This window comes from Scyliorhinus canicula, chromosome 17 (assembly GCF_902713615.1).
Source record: "Scyliorhinus canicula chromosome 17, sScyCan1.1, whole genome shotgun sequence".
NCBI lineage: Eukaryota > Metazoa > Chordata > Chondrichthyes > Carcharhiniformes > Scyliorhinidae > Scyliorhinus > Scyliorhinus canicula.
The window spans coordinates 54761881-54779414 of NC_052162.1; the positions used below are offsets into that span (position 1 = coordinate 54761881).

Genomic DNA, 17534 nt, shown 5'->3' on the forward strand with positions numbered 1-17534 from the left:
GTTACAACTGTGGACATCCAGGACACTTTGCACGAGAGTGCAATGCCCCACAAAAGCTACAGAGAGCCCAATAGACAGGCACTCTAAATAGGAATAGGACAAAGCCTATTCATAGTGTAAGCGCCCGTTCAGACCAGACAGACATGAACGACACTGACGGACGGTGTTCGGGCTCCCCAACTTGGGTCTGCGACACCCTTTGGGATAGGTCCGGCCGACCGGTCGATGCAGCAAGAGTACGGGGCCAGCCCGTTGAATTTCTTTGGGACGCAGGAGGGTCCCGCACCACACTTAATTCCTCCACCATGTTCCAAAAAGACACGTGTACCACTACAGACACCATCACCGTCAGCGGCTTTACAGGCCACTCACAGCAGGGACACATCACAGCCCTTGTATCCATTCAGATTGGCAATATTACAACCAAACAACCCATAGTTTTAGTCAATCTGCCCCACACAGCAGAACACGTTTTGGGAATTGATTTCATGAGCTCCCACAACCTTTCATTCGATCCAGTAAACAAATGTGTCTGAAAATGGCAAAGACAGCAAGAGCCCCCGCCACGCTCACAGTAGGAGATTATGCTAATAGGATCAGCGCAGTCAGCGAACACTGGTTTGACCCAAGCAAATTAGCACCGACAAGCAGGTTAGGGCAGTTCTGCAGAAAAACAGAGCAGCATTTGCACATCATAAACACGACTGTGGCAGGATGGCTGGCTCGGTTCAGATTACAGGACCTGATCCTAGACCCCAAAAGCAATACGGATTTCCCCAAGAGGCAGAGGAAGAAATCTCAAAAGTGATTGATAGCTTATTAGAACAGGGCGTACTAAGATCAGTAGCCTCCACTAATAATGCCCCGATTTGGCCAGTGAGAAAACCCGATGGATCATGGCGACTGCATCGATTACCGGGAATTCAACAAAGTCACCCCAGCAGCAGCCCCCACTGTAGCCACAAGTCCCGAGACCATGCTCAAACAAGGACTCCACTCACGATATTTTACGGTTTTGGACATCAGTAACGGATTCTGGTCCATTCCATTGGCTAAAGCGTGCCAGTATAAATTTGCGTTCACTTTCAAAGGTCAGCAATATACGTGGACATGCCTTCCACAAAGATTCCACAACTTCCCCTCCATTTTCCATCGACAGATGGCAAATGGTTTATCTAAATTTTCTCGCCCCGAATGTCTGGTCCAGTACGTAGATGACCTGTTACTGCAGACAGACACAAAGGCAGAGCACATCTCGCTTCTGTCAGAACTCCTAGGACTGCTGCAGCAGATTGGATGTAAAGTGAACCCCAAGAAGGCCCAAATTTTGGAAGACAGGGTGATATATTTGGGAACAATTATCACACACGGTAAACGCGAGGTCGAGCATAAAAGGATTGACCCGATTGTCAAATTGCCCCTTCCCCAGAATGTATCAGCCCTCCAGTCGTTTTTAGGACTGGTTGGCTACTGCCGAAACCACATAGACGGTTTCGCCACCAAAGCAGCACCCCTCTCCGACCTCCTAAAGAAAAAAGCTCCTTGGGAATGGCTTCCGCAGCACATGGATGCTGTGGATGCTTTAAAACGCGCACTCATCACAGCCCCCCGCACTACAGGTTCCAGACCCGCTATCCCCCTACGCTATAGAGGTAGCTAGCACAGATCGCACCCTTTCGGCCGTATTCCTCCAGGAACGGCACGAACAGTTAAGACCCATGGCATACGCCTCAAAGAGTTTTAGATCCTGTGGAGCAGGGATTTTCGGCCTGTGAAAGGCACCTGCTCGCAGTTTTCTCGGCGGTTCAGTATTTTTCATATATAACCGGACTCAACCCCATCACAATCCTCACTGAACACACCCCCACACAACTTTTATTAGTTGGAAGACTTAAGGACGGCACAGTCAGCCAGATCCGAGCAGCCAGATGGATCCTTCTTTTGCAGGGACAGGACATCACTGTTAAAAGGACTAAGACCCACACTTTCCTAGCCGACAACCTGCAGTACCCAGGCACCCCCCATGAATGTGAGATTATCTCACCACACCATAACACAGGCCCCTTCATCGCTAAAACACCTCCCAAGAAGATAGGAAGTTCACCCCAGAGACCCCAGCACACAGACACGTGTGCACCCCTGAGAATATATGTGGATGGTTCTTCCACTGTATTAGATGGGAAACGCATAACAGGATGCGGAATTTATGTAGAGGACGCGCAGGGACGCACCCTAGAAGAAATCTCATTAAAGCTACCAGGACACTTAGGCTCGCAGGCAGCAGAACTGGCAGCCATTGCTTATATAGTAGATCACCCCAATTCCTTCCCCAGCTCAGCACACATATACTCGGACAGCCTCTATGTCTGCGACAGCCTAACAGAATTCCTACGTCTGTGGGAAGCAAGAGGATTTATTTCCACGGACGGAAAACCCCTACCATCAGCCCCATTACTCCGACATATTTTAGAACAAGCAAAGGACAGGACGTATGGAATCATAAAAGTTCGTAGTCACCACCGTTCTTCCCCACCTGAAAATGTAAAAGCTGATGCACTAGCTAAAGCAGGCTCCAGGCATGGATATTTTTGGAACCCCCTCGAAAGCGCCCCAGTACACGCAGTGCAGGTCTCACAGACTAATATCCAAGATTTAGTGCAGGCCCAGAAACAAGATGCAAATCTTAGGGAGATTTTAACGGGAAACTTCCCAGCCCCGTATGATAAGTTTAGAAATTCTCTGACCACACATGACGGTATGATCCTGAAAGACACTCTTTATGTGGTTCCTGAGCAAGACAGGATGTTTGTTCCATGACAGTCATGCACACCAGGGAATTGAGCCCACTACAGCCCACCTCAGGCAGCTCTGTTGGTTGCCGAATTTAAAAGCAGATATCACCCACTATGTTGAGAATTGCCTTATCTGTGCCCAAAACAATCCAGATAGGTATGCAAAAAAGGCTCAACTTAACCACACCCGGGGCGGTTAATGGCTCCTGGACTAACCTCCAGATTGACTTTATAGGACCCTTACCCCCTTGCAGAAATGGTTACAAATATGTGTTGGTGGTTATTGACACATTTACGAAATGGGTAGAGGCATTCCCATCAAGGACAAATTAGGGGCAGCAGGGTAGCATGGTGGTTAGCATAAATGCTTCACAGCTCCAGGGTCCCAGGTTCGATTCCCGCCTGGGTCACTGTCTGTGCGGAGTCTGCACGTCCTCCCCCTGTGTGCGTGGGTTTCCTCCGGGTGCTCCGGTTTCCTCCCACAGTCCAAAAGATGTGCGGGTTAGGTGGATTGGCCATGCTAAATTGCCCGTAGTGTCCTAATAAAAGTAAGGTTAAGTGGGGGCTTGTTGGGTTACGGGTATAGGGTGGATATGTAGGTTTGAGTAGGGTGATCATGGCTCGGCACAACATTGAGGGCCAAAGGGCCTGTTCTGTGCTGTACTGTTCTATGTTCTATGTTCTAAATACGGCGAAAACCACAGCCAAAATTCTGACCCACCACATCTTTACGAGATGGGGACTCCCCCGCAGCATTGAATCCGACCAAGGCTCCCATTTTACGGGACGTGTTATGAAAAACGTCCTCACTATATTCGGCATCACCCAAAAATTCCATATCGCATACCACCCCCAATCAAGTGGTATTGTGGAAAGAATGAATCGGACCCTAAAAGCCACCCTCAGAAAGATGGTTCAACAGAACAACAGCACTTGGGACTCAGTCCTCCCATTTGCTCTCATGCTTTTACGGAACACTGTTTCCACATCCACAGGTTACACCCCTCACACTCTCATGACCGGACGCCCCATGAAAGGCACAGAATTTTTATTAGGACTTGACTTGACCAGCCCTGAAGTGATGGCCCTCACACACGAGAACGCAGTAAGACAGCTTGTAGAGAATGTTAAAACGGTTCAGCTAGCAGCCGCAGTAAAACCTGGCACCAGAAAGAAACAGAGCAAGGCTTGTTTCGACAAGACAGTGCATGCGACTGAGTTTGAAGTAGGACAGCAGGTCATGCTATCCCTTTACAACCCCAGCACATTCCTGTCACCCAAGTATTCAGGTCCGTACTCCATTTCAGACAAAGCCCCTCCGTGTATAAAATAAAGTACCCCAACGGAAAGACTGCGTGGTTTCATATTAACCAGCTCAAGGCATATGGCTCGCAGTCCAACCACGCACACCACGTCATGCTCGCCACAGCAGATGACCACGCCCCGCCCACAGGAAACGCATTCCTACCCTCCCCCAGCCCGACCAGCCCATCCACGGACTCGACTTTGACTCCGCCCCCTAACTCGAGACTCCGCCCCGGAACGCCCACAAGCAGCAGCGACAGTGACTCAGACGATAGCCACAGCACACCTCGCTACTGTCCCCGTGCAACAAGCCCCACTCCCAGCGACTCTGACCACGACTCGAGTGATCCCTTCCTGATCACATTCCTTAACAACCCGTACCCAACACATCCGCCCCACGGTGACGACCCCGACTCCATTACCACAGAACTAGACACAAGTGTTTGGCACCGCGACAATTCGTTCAGGCTCATCCGGAACGATGAGATGAACCCCAACTCTCACCACGCAGCTTTGGCGACCCTTATCCATACACGAGTATGGCATCCAGGAGAAGAGGATGACATTGAGTCTGACTCCCAAAACGATAATCACTTTTCGACCCTGTTCGCAACAGAAAACTGAGGTGTCCAGATGATGTTTAAAAAGGAACCGCTTAAGAGAGAAACGGCGTCCTTTCTGATGGAACGTGCACGATATTCGTTGCATGTTTGTTTGTTTGTGTTTGTCAAATGTTCTTTGTTTGAATTTAAACAGCCTTCCACAGCCCCACGCCAAATTTGGCCGCAGATACCTATGAGAACGTACCGGCCAGCTTCTCAGCAGAAACCACTGAGAACTTGCCAGCATCCAATTCGTAACTGCTCTTCCGATTTGTCGGTATAGCCATTACTGCAACCCCCCCACGATGACTACATTCTTGCCCGTTCTTGCCGGTTACTCAGGCAGTGGAGAAACGGCAGTCGTTCCCACCCTGTCTGAGGACCCCCCCCCCCCCCTCTGGTCAGCCAAGCTCGGGTAGAGCACAACCCGCCCTACCCGGGGATTCCATCCAACTCTTACCCGTCGTGGCCCATACGCACCTCATTTCGGCTCTTTTGGTTCAGAAGTTTTTGTTTTGTTTTAAGGTGACCCTTTGGTTGCCACCCCTCCTGCTATTTACATCCTCAAACATTTGGATGGTAAATCGCACAGCCTGCGAGACGGCTCGCACTGTTTCAGTACTTTTAAGTCGGTCTTGTCCTGAAATTCGTTTTTTTTTTTAAATGAGGGAGTCACAGATGGTGACCAATTATAAAGGGTAATTGGCACGAAAGGACAGACAGACTAACACACAAGATATTAAACAAGATAATAACAGACATTATGCTTGTATCCACAGAATTCCAGAAGCTCCAGGAAGAGAAGAAAGAAGAGAGAAGACAAGATGAAGACGACCTCAATCTTTGTTGCTGTAGTTATAAGATGCTTTTGGTTGCGCACAAACTCGAACCCCCTCACCCCCACCCCCCAGGCCGTCAATGATTCACTCCCCCATAGTACACAGAGCCCAATGACAAGTAACAGTACTCCAACATGGTGTGATAAGTTCATCACATGGTACTCCCTTTCGTATGTTGTTGAGTCACTTCTAGCATGGGCAATACTCTGCAGCATCGTGCAGACTAACCGCATGAGGAAATGGCGAAGGAGAGCCTACCGCTCTCGCACCCTGGTATACAGGATAAGATCCCCTATTTTCGGTTTCCACCAGGACCCTGAGCCCCTGATCTAGATTAAAGGACATTCGTTTTGTTTGTGCATCTTTGTTGTAAATAAAGAGAGATGTTCATTTGTGACCAAAAGATTGTAAAACTCTGTGTTTGACTGCCAAACCAGAGGAAAATGTGAATGCTGCTATTTGTACAATTAGGAAGTTAGAATGTTTGAATCATTTAAGTGAGAGTAGTTTATTGAGGATAGTTAGAGGTTCCAGTTTTTTTGTGTTGTAATGCATGTCCCTTTATGACATAGCGCCCCTTAGAATTGTTAGTTAAAATTTTTATTGCATAGTTATGGTCAGTGTAGAGGCCAAGGAAGAGTGCTCGCTGGGTCAGGGAATGAAGACACCGCAGTAATGTGATCTTTCACGCTTCGTGTGAGGATCACAAGGAGGGAGTGTAGCCACCTGGGGTGGCCACTTCCCGATTCCAAAATGGAGACGCGCAAAGAATACAGGGAAAATTGGCCAGGCACAAGAAAACAAGCAGGTGCAAGGTTTCCTGTGTATTAAGACTTGCAGAACCCAGACAGAACCGAAACCAGTAGCCATCTACATATTAATGAGCGATCCCCAGAAACAATTAGAAACATTGAAGCGATCGGGACCAAACCAGACTCCCCGGTGCCAGCGGGAGCCAAGACAAAGGAAGGCCAACGGACACATAGGAACCGCCAGTGATCAGGGAACAGCTCCAGTATTGGAGAAATCGATTGAAACAATTGGGACATGGTCCAATTAATTGGGACCAGGTCCGGGGTCTGCCCAAAAGGGCACAAAACCCCTGGGGACTATAAAAGAGAGTCCCCAAGTTCAGTTCGTCCTTCTTGGCAGGTTCTCTTAGCAGCTCTAAAGAACTCTTGACCGTGACTCTCAACAAGGAGAGACCTGCCTAGCAGCTGCACCAACCAAGTAAGTCTCCAGTCAATGCACGCTACGAGATGGGCGCTCCTAGCTACTATTCCATACCAGCTTGAAACCTGCAGCTTCAGAACTGAACAAAGACCAGTGTTCCTCTGACCTGGTGGGCCATTCCAAAAGCTAAGTATAGGCCTTTAGTGTTAGTGATAGTCTAATAAGTAGAGCTTTATGCATGAGTAGTGATTGACTGTGTGTATAATAAATGTGTTTTGATTTGAAACTTACTAACTGGTGTATTGAGTTATTGATCAGCACTTGGCTTTGAACCTCGTGGTGGTATCAGAAAGATACCTGGCGACTCTAGAGCAAAGGTTATTAAAACAGAGCAATCAAGTAAAAGCACACCGAGCAACATCAACTCTGTGAGTAGAAAGTAAATGCACTTTGATGATGTGGGCTGGTGAAACAACTGACTCACTGGTTCCTCACCTGAGTGAGCCTTGGGCTGCAGTGTTACTAACTGAGAGAGAGACTTGGGCTGCAGCGTCACTCCCTTGAGTGAGCCTCAGGCTGTGGGATTATTGCACTGAGCAAGCCTCAGGTTGTGGTGTTACTCCCCTGAGCGAGCCTCAGGCTGTGGTGTTACTCACCTGAGCGAGCCTCAGGCTGTGGTGTTACTCCCCTGAGCGAGCTTGAGGGTGGTTACACACCTTAGCGAGCCTCCGGTTGTGGTATTACTCCCCTGAGCGAGCCTCCGGTTGTGGTGTTCCTCCACTGAGTTTCAGGCTGCGCTGTTACTCCACTGAGCGAGCCTCAGGTTGTGGTGTTACTCCCCTGGGCGAGCCTCAGGTTGTGGTGTTACTCCCCTGAGCGAGCCTCAGGCTGTGGTGTTACTCACCTGAGCGAGCCTCAGGCTGTGGTGTTACTCACCTGAGCGAGCCTCAGGCTGTGGTGTTACTCACCTGAGCGAGCCTCAGGCTGTGGTGTTACTCACCTGAGACAGCCTCCGGTTGTGGTATTACTCCCCTGAGCGAGCCTCCGGTTGTGGTGTTCCTCCACTGAGTTTCAGGCTGCGCTGTTACTCCACTGAGCGAGCCTCAGGTTGTGGTGTTACTCCCCTGGGCGAGCCTCAGGTTGTGGTGTTACTCCCCTGAGCGAGCCTCAGGTTGTGGTGTTACTCCCCTGAGAGCGCCTCAGGTTGTGGTGTTACTCACCTGAGCGAGCCTCAGGCTGTGGTGTTACTCACCTGAGCGAGCCTCAGGCTGTGGTGTTACTCACCTGAGCGAGCCTCAGGCTGTGGTGTTACTCACCTGAGCGAGCCTCAGGCTGTGGTGTTACTCACCTGAGCGAGCCTCAGGCTGTGGTGTTACTCACCTGAGCGAGCCTCAGGCTGTGGTGTTACTCACCTGAGCGAGCCTCAGGCTGTGGTGTTACTCACCTGAGCGAGCCTCAGGCTGTGGTGTTACTCACCTGAGCGAGCCTCAGGCTGTGGTGTTACTCACCTGAGCGAGCCTCAGGCTGTGGTGTTACTCACCTGAGCGAGCCTCAGGCTGTGGTGTTACTCACCTGAGCGAGCCTCAGGCTGTGGTGTTACTCACCTGAGCGAGCCTCAGGCTGTGCTGTTACTCACCTGAGCGGGCCTCAGGCTGTGGTGTTACTCCACTCAGCGAGTCTCAGGTTGCACCATTGATACACCATCAATAATAGATGACGAGTGATAAACATAACTGAGGCTTTAATACACTAAACAGCAAGCCTCCTGCCTCTGGACCCGAACTGGGTCCGGAGGCGGAGACTCGCCACCTTTATACAGAAGCCCTGAGGGGAGGAGCCACAGGCGGAGGTGTGATGGGAGAGAACGACGTCTTCGGTTGGAGGAGGGGGCAGAGCCTGAAGCCTTGAACATGGTCTGAAGAGAGGGAGTAGCATGCAGACAATGCAGCATCCCTCATGTTTTGCAGCCCAAAGCCTCTGCCAATGTCTGGAGAGTCGGTGAGGGGAAATCGGAGCAGGTATACAGCTGCTAGAGCTCAAGGAGAACCGTCTGCTCAACAGAGAGCTATTTCAAGTATAATTTGTTCATGATTATTTGATTCTGCTTCATGTTAAAAGTAGAAGTCACGAAAAGTGAAATCCTGGTCATTTATTCATTGGTAATGTTTGGTCAATTTAGTCATTTTAGTTCATGGTTGCTCATAGCAATTGTAATACCTGCTGCCAATAGTACATACCCATTATCCTTACTGTCTGTCTCTTGCCACTCAGCCAATTTCCTGCAGTCAACCTAGAAAACCTGACTATTAGTCTCAAGAAAGCTGACACCGTCTTATACAACCATAGAACCTCATTATCTGAGGTATCCTGCATATAAATATTAGTGCAGAGATCCGAGATACATTTAGCACATTGTGTCTGCGCCAGCTAAAAAGGAGAAAAAGAAACTAGCTGCTCATTTTAATCCCATTTTCCAGCACCTGGTCTGCAGCCTTGCAGGTTACAGCATTCAGATGCATTTTCAGGTATCTATTAAATAAGTTGAGTGTCTCAGCCTCAATCACCAATTTAGGCAGTCTACTTCAGATGCCCACTGAGTGAAAAAGTTTTCCTCATGTCCCCTTTAATCCTTCTACCAATCAATTGGCTTAAATATATGCCACCTGGTAATTGATCCATCAGCTCAGGGGAAACAAGTATTTCCTGTCTGGGCCCCTCGTAATTTTGTATACCTCAATTAGGTCACTCATTAGCCTCACAAGTTCTAAGGAAAACAACTCTAGCCTTTCCTCATAGCTGCAATTTTCACACCCTGGCAACATTCTTGTAAACCTCCTCTGCACTATCTTCAGAACAATTATGTCCTTCCTGTAATGTGGTAAACAGAACTGTACACAAAACACCAGCTGGTGGCCCGACCAGGAATTTATATAGCACCATCATTACATCCCTGCTTTTGTATTCAATACCTCCCCCAATAAAGAAAAGCATTCCATATGCCTACTTGACCACCTAGTCTATCTGCCACCTTCACACATGCACTTTAAGGTCTATGGATCTATGCACATGCACTTTAAGGTCTCTCACTTCCTCAACCCCTCTCAATATCCTCCCATTTATTGAGTATCCCCTTGCTTTGTTTATCCTTCCCAAATGCATTACCTCAGAATTTTCCAGATTGAATTCCATTTACCACACTCTGGCTGCTCAACTGAACCAAATTATAGTTTGAACCCTGCTCAAAAAAAGCTGACTATTCAATAATAGTCCTTACTTGTAAAAACAAATATCTGGCTTTTACAACTTTAAAAAAAACATGTAATTTACAGCACAGAAACAGGCTATTCAGCTCAACAGGTCCATGCTGGTGTTTATACTTCACAGAAGCATGTATGCTATTCACCTCATCTTTAAAAAAAAATCTATTGCCTTCAAACTTCAACTCAAGCTAACAGCTTCTTCTGAAGGACTTTATGAAATGCTTCTGGAAGTCCAGAAATGTATGATCTATTGACATTCCACTGTCCACTACTTTAGTCACCTCTTTAAAAATGTAATCAGTTCATCAGGCATGACCTTTCCTTTACAAATTCATGCTGGCTCTCTCTGATCAGCTGAAAACTTTAAAGTTGTTCAGTCACCCTAACTTTAATTAGGGACAGCAATTTGACAACAAATGTTAAGCTAACTAGTTTATAATTTCCTGCTTTACCTTAATCACCTCTCTCAAAGAGTGATGTAATTTTCCAATCAAAAGGGACGTCCCTGAATCGATACAATTTCAGAAAATCATAGTTAGGGCATCTGCAATGCTCCCGCTTTCTTTAAACTCTCCAACAGGGAATAGTTGAGGTGAATAGTACAGTTGCTCATGTGAAGTATAAACATCAGCATTGACCAGCTGAGCCGAAAAGCCTGTTTCTGTGCTGTAAATTCTATGTTTTAAAAAATTTACAAAAGTGCATTACTACTTGTTATAACCCAAGGGATCTGCAACCTCAAAAGCCATGTGAACTCACCGGAGTACAATCTCCTGAGATGAGGGTGGGGCGGAGCCATCCCCTTAAGCCATGGGCCTCTGGAAATAAAACCCCAACCTAGGTGTGGGCACTTGTCTGGGACTTTACACTGCTGTAGTCAGATTTCTTGATGCAATTAGTCAGGCTTTCTAGGTTGCCATATGATCGAGTTAATCAGTTGGTTAGGTGCAGAGCCTCTAGATTTTGGCAAAGGATCCATCTGTATGGTTGCTGATCATTGGAAGTCAACACTTAGCAGGCAACTTGGGCACTGCTGCTATGTCTATTGCAGTTAGCAAATTATCATATGGGAAGTAAGACAACAAAAATATTAAAATAAAATTATTGTAAATAAACAAAAAAAACTTTGAGGACATATAAACAAATCAAATACTTGGATCATAGAAACATACAAAATAGGAGAAGTACATAATTTGGCCCTCAAGCCTGCTCCATCATTCAATGAGATCATAGCTGATCTCTTTGTGTTGAGTTCTACATTCCCGTCTAACCCCGATAACCTATGATTACCTTGCCGAACAAGAATCTACCCGTCTGAGGTTCCAAAGTCACACAACACTCGAGAAAAAAATTATCTCTGTCCTATAAGGGTGACTCCTAATTTTAAAAGTGTCCCCTGGCTCTGTGCTCACCCACAAGCAGAAACATCCTTTCCACGTCCACCTTGTCAAGACCATTCAGGATCGTGTATGCTTCAATCGAGTCACCCCTCACTCTTCTAAATTCCAGTGGAAGCAAGCCCAGATTGTCCAAGCTTTCCTCATAAAACTTGTTCATTCCAGGTATCGATCCAGTAAACCTCCTTTGAATCACTTCTAACTCATTTACATCCTTCCTTGAATGAGACGGCCAAATCTGCACACAGTATTCAAGGTGGAGTCACATCAATGTCCTATATAACTGAAGCATAACCTACTTACTTATGTTCAATTCCTCTCATAATAAAAGGATAACATTCCATTAGCCCTCTTAATTACATGCTGCACCTGCATACTAGCATTCTGTGACTCATGCACAAGAACACCCAAATCGCTCTGCACCTCGGAATTCTGCAGTCATTCTATCTTTAGGCAATACTCTAATTTTTTTAATTATTCCTGCCAAACTGAACAATTCCTATTTTCCGAGCCAGATTTTTGCCCATTCACTCAACCTATCAATTCCACCTGCAAACCCATGTCTTCACAACATGCCTTACCTATCTTTGTATTGCCTGCAAATTTAGCTACCTTTCCTTTGCTACCCCTGTCTGATGGAACCTTTCCAGAATAAAGAGGGAATTTTGGAAAATTAACACCACTAACGCATCTACTACCTCAGTCTACCGCCTTGAGCACGCAAAGGTGAAGAAAACAAATTGAAATGCAAATAACTGGGTCTGTAACGTGGAATTTTTTTCGCCCCGCTCCTCACGTACATTTTAGAACTTTATTTGCTGAAAATGATTGATTGCGAGAGTTTGATCGTTTCTTCAATCTTTTCAGTCAATGATATACTGCTTGATTGGTAAAAATCACAAAGGGGTGCTGCCCGCGGCTGGGTAAGCGGCTCCCCGGGAGCGCTCGCAAAGGCGGCGAATCCCTGTGTCAGCGGTTTGTCTGCTCACCTCTCTGACCCGTGTCAATGCTGACCCTGGGTCGGGCTGGCGCTGGCCGAACTAGGCCCGGTTTCCATGGTGACTGCGGGTCCGCTATCATTTCCGGGTGAGTTGGCGAGGTCGCGGCGGGGGCTGTGATGTGTCGGTGCTTTCACGGAGCAGCGGGGAAGGGGCGGCAGAGCGGCTCGGAGGCCAGGCCGGCCCGGGGCCAACTTTCTACCCGCTGGTGCGTGGACACCAGCTGCCGGGGACAAACCCCGGGTCTGATCTCGGGGTCGAGCCCTCAGATGAGGGGAAGGAAAGGAGAATCCCGAGGATAGAGACAGCTGTCAGGTCGGGCAACTCTCCCTTTCATCGACTCCCTTCATTTCAGTTGTTTATCTCCAGGCTCTTCCCCTTCGGGCTGCACCTCATCAGTTTACATTGCTGTTTGTGCGGCAGTGGTTAGCTCTCGTTACGTGGAAATGTGGGAAGGTGACTGAACTGTTGCAAGTCTCGCCCTCTTCCAGCTACGGTGTTTCGATGACTTAAAACACATTATTTCTTCATCCAAGATAGGAGTTAATTGTAAAACGCAACTTCTCTCTGAAGCTACAGATCACGAGGATATTACGCAGCCGGTGGGGTAATTTGCCCAAGGTTTGTCATGTGATTTTTAATTCTAATGGGCTTTTTGCTTGGCGCTATGATGGTGTTCATGAAGATGGGGCCTCTGAATGTTTAGTTCCCCGATAACGTTAATACGGGGTTTAAGGGATCATGTCATTCCCAGTGATTTTACAGTGGGTTTGAAGTACGTTCACTTACTCGCTCTTTTTTATGTACCTGGGTCTGTGCGTTAGAGACAGAACAAACTGAACAGTAAGTGCAGGTGATTTCTTTTTGGTTTGTGCTGCGTTTACTGAACTCAGCTGGGGCCTTGGTACACTTCTATAAGTATATGGCATTCTATAAGCATCTTATGTGGAAGAGGATAACCAAGAAAAAGTAGGGACCATGGGGCCAATTGTGTCTGTGGAGGTGAAGGACGTTGGTAGGGTGTTAAAATGAGTACTTCACATTTATTTTCACTCGAGAGAGGGATAATTTAGGTAAATAATTTGGGGAGAGGAGCTGTGAGGTTCTTGAACAGTTTGATGTTGGGATTGAGGAGTTATTGCGGTTTTTTTGGGCTTAAAAAGTGGACGGATTCTCAGGTCTGGATGAGTTGCATCGGCCCAGCTGCTGTGGGAGGCAAGGGAGGAAATTACATGTGCTCTGACCCAAATTTCTAATTCCTCTCTGGCCACAGGCGATGTGCCAGAGGATTGGAGGACAGCTAATGTGGTTCCATATTTCAAGAAGGGTGACCAAAATAAACCAGGGAATTACAGACCAGTGAGTCCCACATCAGTGGTTGCGAAACTATTGGAAAAAAATTCTGGAGGAGAAAATTAATCTCCACTTGGCGAGGCAAGATTTTATCAGAGATAGTCAGCATAGCTTTGGCAGAGGGAGGTCATGCCTAACAAATTTGATTTGGATCTTTCAAAGAGATGATCTGTGGGTAGTTTATATGGATTTCAGCGAAGTCTTTGACAAGGTCCCACATGGGAGACTGATGAAGAAGGTAAAAGTACATGGGATCCAGGGTAATTTGGAAAATTGGATTCAAAACTGGCTTAGTGATAGTGATATATACAAACAATCCAGATGTGAATGTGGGTCGGGAATGATGAGTATGTTTGATGATGATACATAGATTAGCTGGGTGGTTAATAGTGAGGAATAAGGTCTTGGGTTGCAGGAAGATACAGATGGGTTGGCCTGTGGCAGATGGAATGTAATTGTAAAAGGTGCAAGGTGATGCAATTTGGAATGAGTAACAAAACAAGGGCATACTCAATGAATATCAGTATACTAGGAAGCTCTGAGGAACAGGGATCTTGGGGTATATGTCCACAGATCCCTGAAGGCAGCAGGACAGGTTAACAAAGTAGTTAAGAAGGCATATGGGCCACCTGCCTTTCAGTCGTGGCAGAAATTATAAGAGGAGTGACGTTATGTTGGAGCTGTATAAACTTTGGTTAGGCCACAGCTGTAAAATTGTGTGCAGTTCTGGCCACCTCAGTAAGAAGGGTGTGATTATAGTGAAAAGGGTTTAGAGGAGATTCACCAGGATCTTGCCTGGAATGGAGCATTTGAGCGATGGCAAGAGGCTGGATGAGCTCAGGTTGTTTTCTTTAAAGCAGAGAAGGCTGGGGGAAACCTGACTGAGGTGCATAAGATTATGAGGGTTTTAGGCAGGGTGGACAGGAAGCAGCTCATCCCCTTAGTTGAAGGGTCAATAACGAGGAGGCATGAAAGGCAGGAGGTTTAGAGGGGATTTGAGGAAATTCTGGGTGGTGGGAATCTGGAATGCACTGCCTGAGATGTAGTAGAGGCGGGAAACCTCGCAACTTTAAAAAGTACGTGGATGATCGCGTGAAATGTCATAACATTCAAGGTGGGATTAATGTTGATTTAGTGTAATTTTGTCAGTGCAGACTCAATGGACTGAAGGGTCTCTTGATTGATTCTATGACTTGTTTTAGGGGAGGAAACTGAATAAAATAGAGCTTTATTGTTCATGCAAAAGTGAAAATTTTTCTTTGGCTTCACCTCTAGCATAACACAATCATACAGTCATTAGTTATAAAAATTGAATATTTAATTTATACCTGCATTCATATATTTGTGCATATATAACATGCCATATAATACAAACATAACACATTACACTCTGCCATTAAAGCACTTGCTGCTAATGAAATTTTTAAAAAGCTGGTTAAATTTACATTGTTATTTAATATGTTTATGGCACTAGGGACAAAAGACCTCTTGATTTTGCTTGGCAGTAGGCATTTTAAATCCGGCCCAAAATTGATGATGTATAGAGTGAGAGGGCTTACCGATGATGGGCTCAGCTTTCCTCTTAACTGTGTAGTTAAATAAGTTATTGAGCTGTGTTTGCTGTCTGCCAATGCTTTTACCTGGCCAGATTACTTTGCATTTCACACTCGGGTTACCATACCAGATTGTCATGTTAAATGCGAAAGTACTGTACAAGAGTTTTGTATACCTTTACTAAAATACCTTGACTCGCTCCAAACCCGTTCAGTTTTCTAACTAAAAACAGATGCTGATGAGTGATTTTATAGATAGTCAGTATTTTCTGCGAAACACAGATACCTGATACCTGAAGCGCTCTACAATCTCTACCGATTGATCAGAAAGGTACAGTGGTCAGCACATATGCAGGTCATTGCTATATAAAAGTAGTTCTTTGGATTTATGGAAACAAATATGATTCCTGCTTTGGATCTAGATATTGCTAAAAACACATTCGTTGGGATCCTTGGTAAGGACAGGTTTGGATTTTGATTGCTGGGTTGAATTGACTGCTTATGAAATGTAGACATATATATGTAAAGGTCCTCCCATATTTCAATCTTAACAAGTAGAGATGTCAGATTTGTTGTTTCAGTAGAACAAGGGAAGAAATTACATTGAGTAGGATGTATCTGGTGGAAATGTTTCAAATTACATTGAGTAGGATGAGTGGAAATGTTTCAAAATATTTTGTTTAGATTTTCTTGTTGGAGATTGGCAATAACAGCTTCTGCAGGCAATGCAGAGGAACTGCAGATGTCAGCTGAATGTTTATCAATCTTTAGCTGAACTATAAATCATGTCAGCATGGCAGCACAGTGGTAAGCACTGTTGCCTCGCAGCACCAGGGACCTGGGTTCAATTCCAGCCTCGGGTGACTGTGTGTAGTTTGCATATTCTCTCTCTGTCTGCATGGATTTCCTCCGGGTGCTCCGGTTTCCTCCCATAGTCCAAAGATTTGCATGTTAGGTGGATTGGCCACGCTAAATTGTCCCTTATTGTCCAGGGATGTGGAGGTTAGGTTAAAGGGTTATTGGGATACGACGTGGAAGTGGGTTTGGGTGGAGTGCTCTGACAGAGGGTTGGTGCAGATTCGATGGGCCAAATGGCCTCCTTCTGCACTGCAGGAATTCTATGAATTGCATGATGCAGTATCAGTTAGTGTTCATCATTACTTTTGAATATTATTTTCCTTTCTGACTGTGCGTTACGTGCAATCAACAAGATAATAATGGAGAAGAGCACAGAAATTTGAATTTTGAGCATTCTTGGGTTTACTTTGTCTTTTATGGTTAATCAATCAGCCACTGCGTTATATTTTCATAATTAGAGCAATTTAAATTTTTCAGGTTGAAAAGAAGGCTTCTGAAACCAATGTAAAGTAGGAGGAATAAGCATAGGAGGAGGTGGGGAAAATCTGAGAAACTTGGGTCTCTTCAAATTTGTGGCTTCAACATTCTCTTTGTTCCTCTTCTATTCATTTGATCCAGATCTTGACTCAGATTCTTTGTTCCTAAGCTATTTCCCCATACTACTCTTATTCCATGCTTTTCCTCCTTTGTCTTGTTCCCTCTCCCTGTATTTCCAAAACACGTTCGCAGCTTTTATCAAATACATTATCCATGAAGCCGACTGCAAATCTACACTATGTGCTTGGAATCATGGGACCTTAGAGAAAATGAGGCTATTTGGCCCATTGTACCTGCATTGGCTCTTTGTAAAAGCTATCCAAATAGTCCCACTTACTAAAATTTTCATGTTCTTTCTATAACAGGATGGTCAAATGTGGGTGTATTATGGTAACTTCACTTTCAGCCCCTGATCTGGATCCAGAAAACAATGACCTTATGAAACAATCAAACTGACCTGAAATTGCTGCCCATTTTATCACCATAAAGGAACACGGTTTCACCTTACCAACAGAACAGTAGTGCACATTGCGTTATGTTATACTGTACTTTTATAAAAGTACTTATTTGCCTTACCACGAGCTACACCAAAGCCCCACTACTACAACAACTTACACATAGTGCCTTTAACATAATGAAACATCCCTCGGCACCTACTATACAAATATAAACAAAGAAAATTACCGTTTGAAAGTCCACTTGTGTGGACGTCCACAATTGGCTGCCAAAAGATATGAGTCACCGATAAATCCTGTTCCGAAATCAGGAAAAAAAATCATCTAGAGAGTTATTAGAATGAGGAACTCACTACCACAAGGAGTAGATGAGGTGAAGGACTTAGATGAATTTAAGAGGAAGTTAAATAAA

At 45.8% G+C, this 17534-nt stretch overlaps 1 protein-coding gene and 1 long non-coding RNA gene across 6 annotated transcripts in view; one reads left to right on the forward strand and one right to left on the reverse strand.

Moving 5' to 3' along the window:
- LOC119952062 overlaps window positions 1-12465 on the reverse strand; it is a 74095-nt gene extending 61630 nt beyond the window's left edge. The window contains exon 1 of the long non-coding RNA XR_005457753.1: window positions 12358-12465. This is a non-coding gene — a long non-coding RNA (uncharacterized LOC119952062). The remainder of the gene's footprint in view (window positions 1-12357) is intronic.
- Window positions 12330-17534, forward strand: part of clcn5b (chloride channel, voltage-sensitive 5b) — a 116483-nt gene continuing 111278 nt past the window's right edge. Inside the window, exon 1 of one of the 5 annotated variants that reach the window (XM_038775583.1) lies at window positions 12330-12454. The gene's annotated coding sequence lies outside the window, so the exon portion shown is untranslated. Of the gene's footprint in view, window positions 12455-12511; window positions 12988-13066; window positions 13210-17534 lie in introns of those variants that run through there. The other 4 variants (XM_038775582.1, XM_038775586.1, XM_038775580.1 and 1 more) reach the window with 4 other exon arrangements.